This window comes from Eumetopias jubatus, unplaced genomic scaffold (genome assembly GCF_037043125.1).
Source record: "Eumetopias jubatus isolate StellerSeaLion01/CBP00866 unplaced genomic scaffold, mEumJub1_p1.0 scaffold_3, whole genome shotgun sequence".
Classification (NCBI taxonomy): Eukaryota; Metazoa; Chordata; class Mammalia; order Carnivora; family Otariidae; genus Eumetopias; species Eumetopias jubatus.
The window spans coordinates 170,992,507-171,006,381 of NW_028274809.1; the positions used below are offsets into that span (position 1 = coordinate 170,992,507).

Consider the following 13,875-nt stretch of genomic DNA (forward strand, 5'->3'; position numbering starts at 1 on the left):
AAACTTACACAGATTTGTAAGGAGGAAATGAAATCATTTTGTTCAGAGATGACAACAGTCTGTGCAGAAAATCTCAGACAACACAAATACCCTGAAACAAATAAAGCAGTAATAGCAATACTGCAGGATACAAAGTGCATGTTTAAAAAATGAATTGCTTTCTTATATGTTATCACTAAATAAGTTGATGTTGAAATTAAAAATACAGCACCACTCATATTGCCACAAAAAATAAATACAGGACATTTTTAAAGCTTGGAGTTCAGGCCGCTGGCTGGCTGATGAACTCACAAGTGTAGATCATGTGCTACATGAGGGGCAAGCCTTTCACCAACACCATCAGGGTCTCTGGCCCAATAAGTAGTGTTTGGTTGTAATTCTTGCTACAAGTAAAAAAGAAAAAAAAAAGAAATTAAAAAAATGAAATACTTAAGCATAAATCTAACAAAATACATATGAAATATGTATGTGGAAATCTACAAAGTTCTAAAGAAGAAAGCTCACAAAATTAAAAAAAATAAAGCAAGGAATTTTCCTATTTAGTCTTTTCATGGAATAAATATTGTATGAGAAAATAAAATGAAAAAGCCATAACTTCTTTTTAGTATTCTATTTTAGAAAGCAGGAAAACCATTATTCTAGGTGAGACATGTGAAATGTACATTTTATTATCATTACAATTTTCAATTTAATGTGTTCATACATTTCCTTTTTATTACAGAAATTAGCATTAGGAAACCACTTTTCTTTAATTACTAAGTAACGCCTCAGGTAAAAAGAATTACATTTCCTGTGATAAGAGTTCAATGGGGAAAAGAAAACATTTATGCTAATAACGGTTTAAGTCTTCAATTCATAGTATTCTCACAGTCAGGAAAAATAGTTTTAAACCTTAACCAAAAATGTGAGTCATCAACAAAATCAGCAACTAAATTTTAGAACTAGAATTAACTGTATTTATAGCAAAACATGTATTTGAATATTCAAATGGGTTCTCTTTTCTCACAAATGTTTATACTCTCTTCTCTTCCATATTCTTTCCAAGCCTGAAAATCAAACCCATTGAGCCAGCCAACCATTAAAACTATTGTGTCTGATATTACTTACAGAGGAATAATTCAAAAGCACATAGCTATAACAGATTTTTGTGAGACATTGAGTTGTTGCAATAAAGGACCACTATCTGATTATTGCTTCAGGCCAATCTTTAACAAGATTTCCCAAATAACCTCCTATAGAATAGGAAAAGGAAATACTGAAAGGAATTTTATTTAGACCCCATAGCATGACATTCAATACATAGTTATCACATACTAATGCTTTTTAAATTGAATAATACATTATCAAGTGTTGTGGCTGGGGCCCATAGTTGACCAACAGGCTATTCAAATATTATTTTCTGTAAACGAAGATCTTTCCAACTGTGATGGGAACCCCTAGAGAATGTTTAGGCCCGATGCCCCTGGGGAAGGGAGCAGATAGAAACAAACAAAATAATCTTGAGTTTCTTCAGGTGATGGTTTTCTCTTTTACTGAAGCATTCTACTAGTAATCATTACTTTGTAATTTTTCACTTGCAGAAGGAACAGGTCTCATTTTACCCATTACAATAATTTTGCTTGATTAGGTTTCCAAGCGTGATGTGAATGGTAGAAATGCACAGACCAATAAAGACCAATAAAAAAAAAAAAATCCCCTGCACTGTAAGAACTGAAGGGGGCATAGACACAAATACAGAGTAAAATGTGAGCTAATGCTAGCAATATGTCATATTATTCAAGACGTTTGAATATTTCACCAAACTGCCTTAATTGGAATCCTTACTCTGCCACTTACTTAATAGTTATATGTCTTTGAGCAAGGGTATAACCTTTCTATGCCGCAGTTCCTCATTGCAGTAATGGGAATAACTGTTCCTCACTTCATAGAGATGTTGTGAATTAATGAATTAACTTGTAATGTAAGTTCTAAGAATAGTCCCTGGAACATAGTAAGTGTTTACTTTTTATGATGCTTTGGCCTGAATATAACTGAAAACCCATTAAGGCCAAAGAGAAAATACAGAGGTAAGATGAGATTCAGGTATGATTGAAATAATGATTCAGTGATAAAGTAAGACATTTATTTTTTCTTTCTTTTCTCTGTCCAAGGTGATACAGTTCTACTCACTGTAGAAGCGGCAAAAGCAGGAAGGATAGAGAGCCAAAAGTACCTGGAACTTAGAATTGCATTGGTGATACACAAAGTATACGATACTAATACTACTACTAACAAGCATTCAACCACAATGTCCGTTATAGGAGGCAGGCATAGAACACAAAAAATACATCAAGAAGGAGAAAGTATTGCACTTGTGGTTTGGGGAGTAAATTGGAAAATTGTTCTCAAAATATGAACTGAGCTTAGAAGAAAGGTCTGAGAACTTCAAAATGATGGAATAAGGGAAAGATATGATAGACATAAATGTTACAATATGCAAAATCATGTAAACCTTTAAAGCAAGTATATCTTCTCTTTAAGTCATAATTTGGATATTTTCAAGAAATAAAAGCTTAGGCATAAAGGTGTAACTGATAATTTCCTTTCCCAACTTATCCTTAGTAACAATTAGAATCAAATTGCCTTGGGGCACCTGGGTGGCTCAGTTGGTTAAACTTCGCCAAATCTTGATTTTGGCTCAGGTCATGATCTCGGGGTGTTGAGACCAAGTCCCGCGCAAAAGGCTCTCAATCTCTGCTTGAGATTCTCTCTCTCCCTCTGCCCCTCCACACCCCCATGTTCTCTATCTCTAAAATAAAAAAAAAAATCTTAAAAAGAAAATTAAGAATCAAATTGCCTTCCCATTATATATTCTTGAAGCTCCAAGACTGTACAGTGCCAAATTATGTCTTATTCTTATTTTTACAGTGTAGCTTCAACTCTCTTGTTTAGTCAAAAAGGTCATAATCACATTTTCAAGGTAATGTTAACTAGATAATGGAAGTTTGTCTTATGGATGAAATAAAGATAAGTTGTGATTTCTCTCTCTCTCTTCTGTTTCTTTACTGCTTTAATTTTTCTTTACACCTTCAATTCTATAAAGCCAAAAAACGAAAGAAAAATTATAAATCGTCATGGTATTGGTGAGGTCAAAATATTGGACCATTTTTTCATTAAACCGAAATATTTTAGTTGATTTATTTTAATCAATATTAAGCTTATTTTAGTCATATTTCAGCACATGATATTCCACCATTAATGATAACTATAGTAAAATACCATAATTTTATAATCAAATGATTAGGTTTTAATTCTTGGCCTGTAATTAATAAGTTGAATAATGTTGGCTAAATGATTTAATCTTCCTGGGTCAGCTTCCTAAAATATCAATATTTATAATGAAACCTTTCCTAACTACCTTGCAGGATTCATATGAGAATAAAGTGAATTAAATGATGTTAGTGATTGTATTATATCAATAGAATAATAATTATGCTTCAAAGCAATCCTGTTAATATAATGCCAAGAGTTTAAGATAAATATGAACGCATCTTTCTTCTCTAGATGGAAAATAAGTAACTTAGAAATTTTCAAGAAATAATTAGAAGAAACTGCTCATCTGCTGCCATGGATGGACACAGATGTCTGTTCCTACAAGAAGCAGGGCCATCTGTGTATACTGTAGCTTCATTGCTCTGTGACAACTTCCTGCTCAATGAAACACAGCTAAATCTAGAGCAAATTGAATAAGTATGTATTCATTTTCAAGCATGTTAGTCATTTATTTTGCTGTCAGGAAATGTTTTTATTTGTTGTTGTTGAGTTTCACATCCCTAGTAATTTTATTGCACATTTAAGCAAGAAATCATTAGCCACTCTTCTATATGGTTGGGTGCTTTCACAAACAAACTGAAACTTGGAAATCATGTCATATTCTATGAGTTATGTATTCTGAACAACCCCCAACCAAAGATATTCAAATGAGGATTTATTCATGCACAAAATTTTTTAAGTATAATAGTTTATACTTCAACTTAAATACATGAAAGTCTTAGTCTTTTAGAGTTCCTATTTTATAAATAACAATTATAGTAAAGGAATCTCAAAATATCTAAAGAAGATTTGTGTGGAATTCATTTTATGTTGTGGCGGTAAAAACTAGTAACATTTATAAAAGGTTAAATCTGTATTAATAGAGCTGTGAATCAATCTTCCCTCTTTTTCCCATGGATGGTTCTGTCCTGGGATGCACCACACTTTATCTCCTTGTTGATATTGACTCTCACTTCTGCCTCCTACCTCAAGGCCTTTCCAAGTACATGCTGGCAAAAAGTCAAAACATTTAAGGTTGGGAGGAATATCAAACAGCTTACTTATGTCCACTTAAAAAAAAATAATCTCCTTGTGCTTAGCGTGACATTGCTACTCACTGTCCTTCTGCATAAAAACCGGGCCCTCACAAGGGCGCCTGGGTGGCTCAGATGGTTGAGCGTCTGCCCTCGGCTCAGGTCATGATCCCAGGGTCCCGGGATCGAGTCCCGCCTCAGGCTCCCTGCTCCTTGGGAGCCTGCTTCTCCCTCTGCCTCTCTCTGTCTCTCATGAATAAATAAATAAAATCTTTAAAAAAAAAAAAACAAAAACAGGGCCCTCACACACACAGAATGATCATGGTTGATATCTTCAGTCTTCATCTGTTTGGTCTTTTCTGAAATCCAAGGTATTATTGCTTCTATGAGCTTTTGTAACACTCTATTCTCCTCTAGTTTACAAAAATGCACTCTTGTTATATTTCTTATACCTATTCTTTATTCTTAAGATTTTTTTTATTTATTTGAGAGAGAGTGAAAGTGAGAGAGACCACAGCTCTGGAGAGGGAGAAGCAGATTCACCACTGAGTGGAGAGCCCAATGTAGGGTTTCACCCCAGGACCCTGGATTTATGGCTGAGTCAAAGGCAGTCACTTAACTGACTGAGCCACCCAGGCGCCCCTCTTACACCTATTCTTATATACTTTTTGCATTTGGATGATTATGGCAGTTACTTTTCTGTGTCAATTGATTGGGCTAAGAGATGACCAAAGAGCAGGTAAAACATTATTTCTGGGTATGTCTGTGTTAGAGATTAACATTTGAATCAGTAGACTGAGTAAAAAGATCCATCTTTACCAAAGTGGAGGTTGGGGGGGGGCATCATCGAATCCACTGAAGACCCAAATAGAACAGAAAGGTGGAGGAAGGGCTAGTTTTCTCTTTTTCTTGAGCTAGGATATCCATTTTGCCTGCCCTCTGATGTCAGAACTTCTGCTCTCAGGCCTTTGGATTCCTTTGTACTTTGGATTTATACTAGTGCTTCTCACCTCAAAATTCTCATGACTTTTACTACCAGCTTTCTTTGTTCTCCAGCTTACAGATGGCAGAGAGTGGAACTTCTCAGCCTCCATAATCACAAGAGTCAATGGCATAAAAATATCTCTTCTTATATATCTATATCTATTCTATTGGTTCTGTTTCTCTGGAGAACCATTAACAGTTGATAGTGTTCTCAGGTACCATGTCTTTTGCATACTTCCTCTGGTTTCAAATACTTCGTGTATATAATTTCATGACAGAAGAGATTCCATGTTACAACCACTTTCCTGAATTTCAGCATTTTATTCCACATTGATTCCCCCTTTGAATGGAGTGCCCTTTAGAGTTATTTTGCAGAGAACATAATATTCTCTGGCTAGTTTAAATTGAGTGAGATTTCTTAATTATTAGGAAATAAAAGACTCCTTCATCACTCAATATCCATCAATTGATAAACCTCTTGGATTTTACTTTTAAATGTTTTTCATATAGTTTTGCTCATATAAGTCATCCTAGTTCTGATCTATAAAACGTATTCTCAACCTTTTAAAATACTTGCCAGATTGAGCACGTGTTTTAACTGTCTCTGAAACTTCATATTTCAAAATTTGTATATGACTATTATATTCCTGTAGAAAACACACACATACAAAATGGGGAAGAAGGATTGTCTTTTATACCCATGATCAAATTCATTTCCTAACTTTTGTACATTTATTACTTTCTTTTAATTTGCAAAGAACACAATGTATGTGAATTATTTCAATTGTAAGAATTAGAAAGTAATCTATTCAGTAGCCAAACAACTACCTTCAAGGCAAAAATTATCGTGAGTTCAGACTTGTATGCAAAGATTAAGATTCCCTCTCTCCCCCATCCCTCTGCCCCAACCCCCTGTTTACGTGCTCTCTCTCTCAAAAAAATTAAATAAATAAGATAGGATTAAGCTAATTACATATATTTTTTCTTTATTAGATCCCCAAAATGGTAGAGCTTAAATTTATTTAAAAGTATTTTTTCTTTCTAAATTTTAACATGTCGTGTATCCTTCTATCAACTAAATATCAAAGGACTTATTAGAAAAAATGTATGGCTTCTTAAAATTTAGCAAGAAATGATTACACATTTTTGTTTAATTATCTTTCAGAGAAACACGTGTAAAAGCAGAATTAAGGAACAGGAAAGATTTTGTTAGTTTCTGTCTTTCTTAGACTTGCCAAAATATGTGTTAGCCTTGCCCTGTAATTGTAAACTCAGTTCCTGAAATAGGTGGGTTTTAGATTTTTCATTATCAGCAATATGTAAAGTTCAAAGATACTGTTATTTTTGTCCTAGACAAAATTTACAAGCTATTGTCGATTGGACTTTCTTGAAAAAAAAACTTATGCTTCTTTGCTACTTTGTATCATGGTTATGACTTTTGCTTTGCTTTCCTGATTAGCTGTCTGTGTGTTTGTATAGCTTGGAAAATTACCTTAAACCTATGCCACTTGGTTAGTTCTTTGACAAGATAAATTAGTCAGTTCCTTCCCTGAAAACTTACTTTGCCAGTTTTTTCCTTTTGTCTATTCGTGCAGACTGCTGACTGTGCCTTAGCTGGAATTGCTTCCTGGAACATCAGCAAAACCCCACTTTCTATGTATTCCCCAAACTTAAGCACATTTCCTTGTCCAACATCTTCTACTAGATCTCTTTGGATAGTTTTACAACTGGAAAGTGAAAAGTTTAGTTTGCCACAGAATCTTTGGACACAATATGGAGTTCTAGGATACTGATAACTCCCTTGGAGCCAACTCTATAAAAAATTCTGTATATTTAGTCTTGGACCTTTCCAGTAGCTATATGTGGTATCTGCACTAGATGCTATGAATACTTTTAAGAAGTGAAGAAGAGGGCCACAATATTGACAAAAATGTCTAAAGTAAGAGGAAATGGGAATGCTACAAAGGATTTATTATGTAAGACCAGATAACCTACCACCTGATTATGTTGTCTTGGAGTGTCCAGAGAATATTCTTTTCATTTAAGATAATAAAGAATCTGCTGACAAGGGACATAGAAGCATCTCTGAGAATCTTGTTGATAGCTGTTCTCTGCAGGGTGTGATTTTTAGTAGGAACATAATGTAATGTACTACCTAATAATCAGTAGATATGGTGGGATTTTGAAAAGGCAGACCGAATAGCAACACTTCACCTTCAGAGGCAAAGAGGGCAAACTTAATACATAGTGGGTAGCATGACCTGAGTGTCTATCAGGATAACTTGATCTTTAGGACTCTGTGATGATGACTAAATAGATCATGGTTTTCCTAGGAGACAGATACCCAGTCAACTCTTATATATTTTGATTTGTATAATGCAAATTTGATTTGTATAAGCTCAAGAGCTAATGCGCAGCTACGGTAATGGAAACGTGTAGTCCTTCTTCCAGTTTTCAGATCTAATGTAGTTCAAAAATCTAAATATGTTCACAAATCCATAGCCTATTGTTTGAAATTGTGATCTGGTCCCCTTGAGGAAGAATCCTGAAATAGTAAAGAACATGGAGATGTTTTCAATAGAATTAGTATAGACAAAAATGACAAGACTATCAAAGAAATGTTTGATACATTTTGCTGATACTGGCATTAAAGAACAAGAAATGCCACAATAGTTCTCCAGTTAGAGTTGGAGCTTATGGAGGTTACCTGATAAATATTTTACCTAATTTTTTTTACAGTTGGGACAAATGGGCCACCTATACAACTTTGGTTATTTCCCTTAGACCCAAATCTCTCTACTTTATCAACATAGTAAATCAGCAGAAATAATACATTCCGAGGACTTATAGTGATTAGTAACACTAACAAAGACTTGAAGATTGCCAATGTAGTCATGCCATATCTCCCATTCAGTTGTTTATCTGATCTGTGCATTAGCCAGATAGATGAAGTTGTATATCTCTAAACTTAACCAAGTATTGGCTCCAGTTGCAGCTGCTTAGCTGGAATTGTTTCAGGCATGGTTATTTTTTACTGGAAGAAAGCAACAAAACTTTCGGCACTTGGTATGTGAGCAGTGAATTTGTGAATAATTACTTCTTGATATTCATCAGTAGGGAGAATCAAAAGGAAAGGCAATTAATGGTTCCCTAGAATGGGCAGCAATAGACATTCATTGTCTCATATCAAAGCTGTTAATTCCTTTATTCTCTATTACAGCGTAGTCTCCAGGGACTTTGTTCAACCTAACCTTCCACCAGATTTTCCATTAGTCCAATATATTGATCATGTCATGTTAGTTGGATCCAGTGAATGGGGAGTGTCGAATATCCTAAATTATCTAGACAAATGTGTGTCAGCAGAACTAAGTTGCCCTTCACAATAACGAAATCTTTAGGAGTCCAGTCGTCTGTGAGGTGCTAGGATATGGTTTTTATCACAAAGGATAAGTTTTTGCACCTCTCAGCTCCAACGTCCAAGAAAGAGGCACAATGTTTCATGAAGCATTTTGGATTTGGGAGACAGCATCTACTGCATTTGGGACTATAACTAGAACTAACTTATTGGGTAACTCTGAAGATAGTTGTTTTGAGTGGGACTCAAATGCCCTGCAGCAAATCAAGGCTGTAAGGAAAGCAAACCTGTCACTTGATCAATATGGCCTAGCATATTTGACAGTACTTGAGGTATGCATAGTGGATAAGGATGCTGTGCAGTCATCAGAAGAACCTAATAGGAGAGTCACAGCATGAAATTCTAGCGTTCTCGAGAAAGGTAACAACTTTTATAGCCAATAATATTTTTCTCTTTGATAAAGCTCCTGATATGCTATTAGGTTATAGTAATGACAGTAAGTGACTGCAACCCAAACTGTATATCCATCATTTCATAAATTGTGCAGGGATAGTTGCAATTCATTATATGATGGAAGTGTGCTTTAGAGCTCAGGCTCAAACAGATTCTGAAGTTGTAGTAAATTATATAAATAGGTGGCTTGGACTCTCATGTCACTTTCCTCTCTTCCTTTTCTTCAATTCATATCTTAGGCCTCATTGAGAATTTCCTATGACCAACTGACAGAGTTAAAAACGGCCTTGGCATTGGTTAAGAGATGGGTTAGTGCAATATGTTCGCACTAGACAGAAAGAAGTGCCATTTTACATCCTTTTTCATGAGTGTCACTAAAAGACAGTGGTAAAGAGAAATTCTTCCACTGGACAGAGCTAGGATGAACATGGCCATTAAATTAATTTGAAGGGAGAGACAGCTTGAAGTAACGATGTACTCTGACTATCAGGCACTGATAAGTAGCTCGGCCAGTTTGATTAGGAGTCACTAGAGAAATATATTGTGAGATCTGATCAAAGAAGTCCGGGGAAAGAGTTAAGTGGATGGACCTTTGGGAATGGATATAAAGTGTACATAAATATCATTTTGTCTCACATTAATTCCCAACAGAGAACATTAACTCCCAAAGAGTATCTCAAAACCCACGTAGACAAGAACAGGGGTAACTCCATGGATGTGTAATTCATATAGTCACATATGGCTCCACATTCAGAAGGCTCCACATTTGGTTTATTTATTTTTTTAAAGATTTTATTTATTTGACAGAGAGAGACAGCGAGAGAGGGGAGTGTGAGAGGGAGAAGCAGGCTTCCCGCTGAGCAGGGAGCCCTATGGGGGGGCTCAATCCCAGGACCCTGGGATCCTGACCTGAGCTGAAGCAGACACTTAACTACTGAGCCACCCAGTACCGCTCCACATTTGGTTTAATGCACTGCTATCACCTTGAAATTCATAGGGATTTTTGAATGAGGGTCCTAAGTTGTCATTTTGCACTGGACCCCACAAATAATGTCACTTATCTCAAACAGGATGACTTGCCCCATGAATCACAACTGGCCTCTATCATATGCAACTCCAGTTTTTATCCAGTGGGCCTCATTACTAAAGTTGTGAGTTTGGCAGTGATAGCGGCTATTAATGGAATTCAAATCCCAGTACCTTGTCATCAGTGCTGGTCTTGCTACTTGCACTTTAGAATATCCAATTAGATAGCAGCTAAAATTGCCAGATGATATATACGATGCTAACTTAAATGTGAATTGTAAACAATAGGTTTTTTGTTTGTTTGTTTTAATATAAGTATGTGGAACACATTTATACTAAAAAAAGTGCTATATGTGTGAAATTCAAATTTGACTGTATATTCTACATTTTTATGTGTTAAATCTGTCAACCCTATCAGCATTACAAACACTAAGTACTGAACTGAGCATGATTCTTCGGTGCACCATCCATTCAGCTACCTGGCATTAGGTTGATTAAATTAACCAATTCCACCTTAGAAGTGAAAACACTATATTCTTATAGCAATCAATACATATTGTAGATACAGAATTTTTCTTCCTTATCTGGAATGTTTCCATAAGTACCGTTATAAATGTGTTTACAGACTGCTTGATGAATGAGCGTCTTCTGCCTCACATGCACTGAGGTCAATGCACTGATTATATTTCAAGTCAGTGAGATAATAGGATCTTGACCACAGAAGTCACTGATCTCATGTTGTTCCCCAGAATCAAGAGGCAACTGGCCTGATAGAATGGTATAAGAGCTCACCGCCGGCTCAACTAAGGTGCCAGCTACAGAGATCTATACTTTTGGATTTGAGTGCTGTCTTCTACGATGTGGCATATGAATCTAATGGTAATCAGATAACACTATGTCAGTAGCAAGAATATATTATCTAAAAGCAACGGAGAAACGTAGAGGTAATTCTTTGTACCATCACTCCTTGTACCATCACTTATATGAGTCACCTGCATAATGTATGCTTTCTGTCCCTAAATCTTACCCTCTTTGAGTTAAAGACCTCAATTTCCTGATGGCCAGTGCCTCCACCACTGGACACAATAAGGGTTCCACTGAACTGGAGGCTTAAACTATTTGGTCATTTTGGGTTTATTCTGCTACCTGATATAATTAATTCTGATTATCAAAAAGATAAAGGTGGCTTTTGTACCTTGATGTTCTGGGGGAATTATGTCTACAATCAAGAGAATTCACTTGAGCCTTTCTTTTTGTTTGTTACACAAGCATTAAAAGAAACAAAGAAGCAATAAAATATTATTTCAGTAACTAATTTCAGTATCCAAGTCCTCTGACTTTATAGTGACAAAGTCCTAGGGATATTTTGCCAGCATCCCTGAAAGTAAGGGGGTTTGGATTTTAACAAATGAAGTGAAACTGGAAGTTTCCAGCAGGTATACTCTTTCCTTTCCTCTACTAGATGGGCTATTCCAAGATGCATTTGTTTTGAATGATCTTTTAGGAGATAATCCAGCATGGCCAAGCAATCAGTCAGCTATATTTGTTCAAAATCTATGGGCAAGTTTGCTGTAGGACTTCCCACTTTCCCTTACTCCTTATGTCCCTGCGACCACACCCCTCAATAAAATTTTAACAAACAAGCTTTGACCTAGATTCTGTTATAAAGAAAACTATGTAAAGGGGGCTGCTTTACTTTTTTTGCTGAATTATAACATTTTTTTGAATTATTACATCACTGATGTTATTTTTTTATACTCATTTTACGCTAAATGGTCCCTAAACAAAGATTCCAGTACTGATATATAACAATTATATGCCAGTGGTAGAATTTTAACATAATGTTGCTTCAGTGGCCATGTGCACTATTTCTTCTACAACTCACTCATATAATCGTTATTATCCTTTATTATTAGCACAACATAAAACTATTAGAATTAACCATTAGAAAAAACACTATCCTTACCCATCACTGTGTGCAGGCATTTTAACAGGAGTTAAGCTCCAACACGATCCAGGGAAACAATTTTAAGTTTGGCTCCCAAAGGAGATACATTGGCACTAAAGGATTTACTAGATCCTTCTAACTTGTATCACCGGACATTGGAAAATAGCAGTGGAAAAAAATTCTAAAAGGATGATATAAAAAGGGACACTATAAACTTGGATAGAGTTGAATCTATTAAATTGGGCATTTATAATTTAATGCGTTAACATTAGTTATGGGACCAACTGATTGGCTTCACTGATTAATTCAAGTCTAGATTCAATACTGGTTTATGGTGAGTCAATAAGGTAGAGGGGCTATACCTCTGCAGATGAGTCTGAAAGGTTAGGAAAACAATGTATTAAAGTGGTTTTTTAGGGGCACCTGTGTGGCTCAGTCGTTAAGGGTCTGCCTTTGGCTCAGGTCATGATCCCAAGGTCGTGGGATCGAGCCCCGCATCGGGGTCCCTGCTCCGCGGGAAGCCTGCTTCTCCCTCTTCCACTCCCCCTGCTTGTGTTCCCTCTCTCACTGTGTCTCTCTCTGTCAAAAAAATATTTTTTTTTAAAAAAAAGTGGTTTTTTATATGCATCCTGCTCAGTCACTTCAGTCACCTCTGGATAGTGTAGATAAAATCCAACTTCAAAAAAATGAAAGGAAAGGAGGAAGAAAGGAAGGAAGGAACAGTGTAAGTATAATTATGTGAAATAAGAGTTTGCCAGTTTCTTTATACCTGTGTTGTTATGTTCCGTTTGTTGTGCATCCCCTTACATCTTAGCAGCTAGGAAGACATTTTGTGGCATAACTTACACTCATTATTATATCGCCCTTCCCTCCTCCTCTCCCTGCAGCTCTCTCTCAACTGATACGAGGAATTCTGGAACTAGCAAATGTTACATTTTATATTTTAGTAGTGGCTTAATGATTTAATTGGCATCATCCCATGGTGATTTAATAACTTATTAGAATTGTATCTACCCTCTATTGAATATGATTTTCTTAATTTGAAACAAAGGAAAAAAAAAAGCTAAATGGCAAAGGCACACTGCGTCTTTTCCTTTTATACCTTTCCATATTCATTCTTTACCATTCGTTGTGACCCTGGGGGCCAACCTCTGCACACTGCATTACTGATGCTCCCATAAGGGCTGGCTTCCAGTTATTGGGGTTAATGGCAGGCCACCTGAGGAATCAGACGGAAGGAGGGGGGACAGCTCTTATCAATCCTCCTTGCTGTGGGCAGCACTCTGGCTGTGGCTATATCCACTTACCTCTATAGCATCCCTTGCCTCCCTTCCTGGTTCTCTCTTTCACTAGGCTTCAGTGACATGAATTTTTCCTCTGTTTTTGTTGTTGTTGTTGTTGTTGCCTTTTGTTTTTTTTTTTTTTTCCTGATGCAAGGTCAGTAATGGTATATTAGTATCTGTGTACCTCAATCCCCCTTGTTATTCCCATAACCCTGTGCTTACTCCTGTAAACATTTCCTTTACTAAAGACTCTTGAAAATCTGGGTGGATATCTGTTTCCTTTTGGGACCTTGACTGATACTGTACCTATCATTTTCAATAAGGTGTTTTGGGAAATGTACAGAAGCGTGAGAGGCTGAAAAGAATATAGAGATTACATGTTCTACACTTTGTAACCTTAACCTTGACCAAGGGAAAGGTTTCTCATACTTTGAGCTCTTCAAAAGAATCTATATAAATCCAAGGCTTCTCCTTATAATTCTTGTTTTCTTTGAACTTGTT

The 13,875-nt window shown here is 36.1% G+C and overlaps 1 non-coding gene across 1 annotated transcript; it reads left to right on the forward strand.

Moving 5' to 3' along the window:
• The first annotated feature begins 237 nt into the window (after window positions 1-237).
• LOC114211567 (small nucleolar RNA SNORA62/SNORA6 family) lies at window positions 238-391 on the forward strand. Its single transcript, XR_003609794.1, has one exon. It is a non-coding gene; the product is annotated as a small nucleolar RNA SNORA62/SNORA6 family (small nucleolar RNA).
• Window positions 392-13,875: the final 13,484 nt, after the last annotated feature.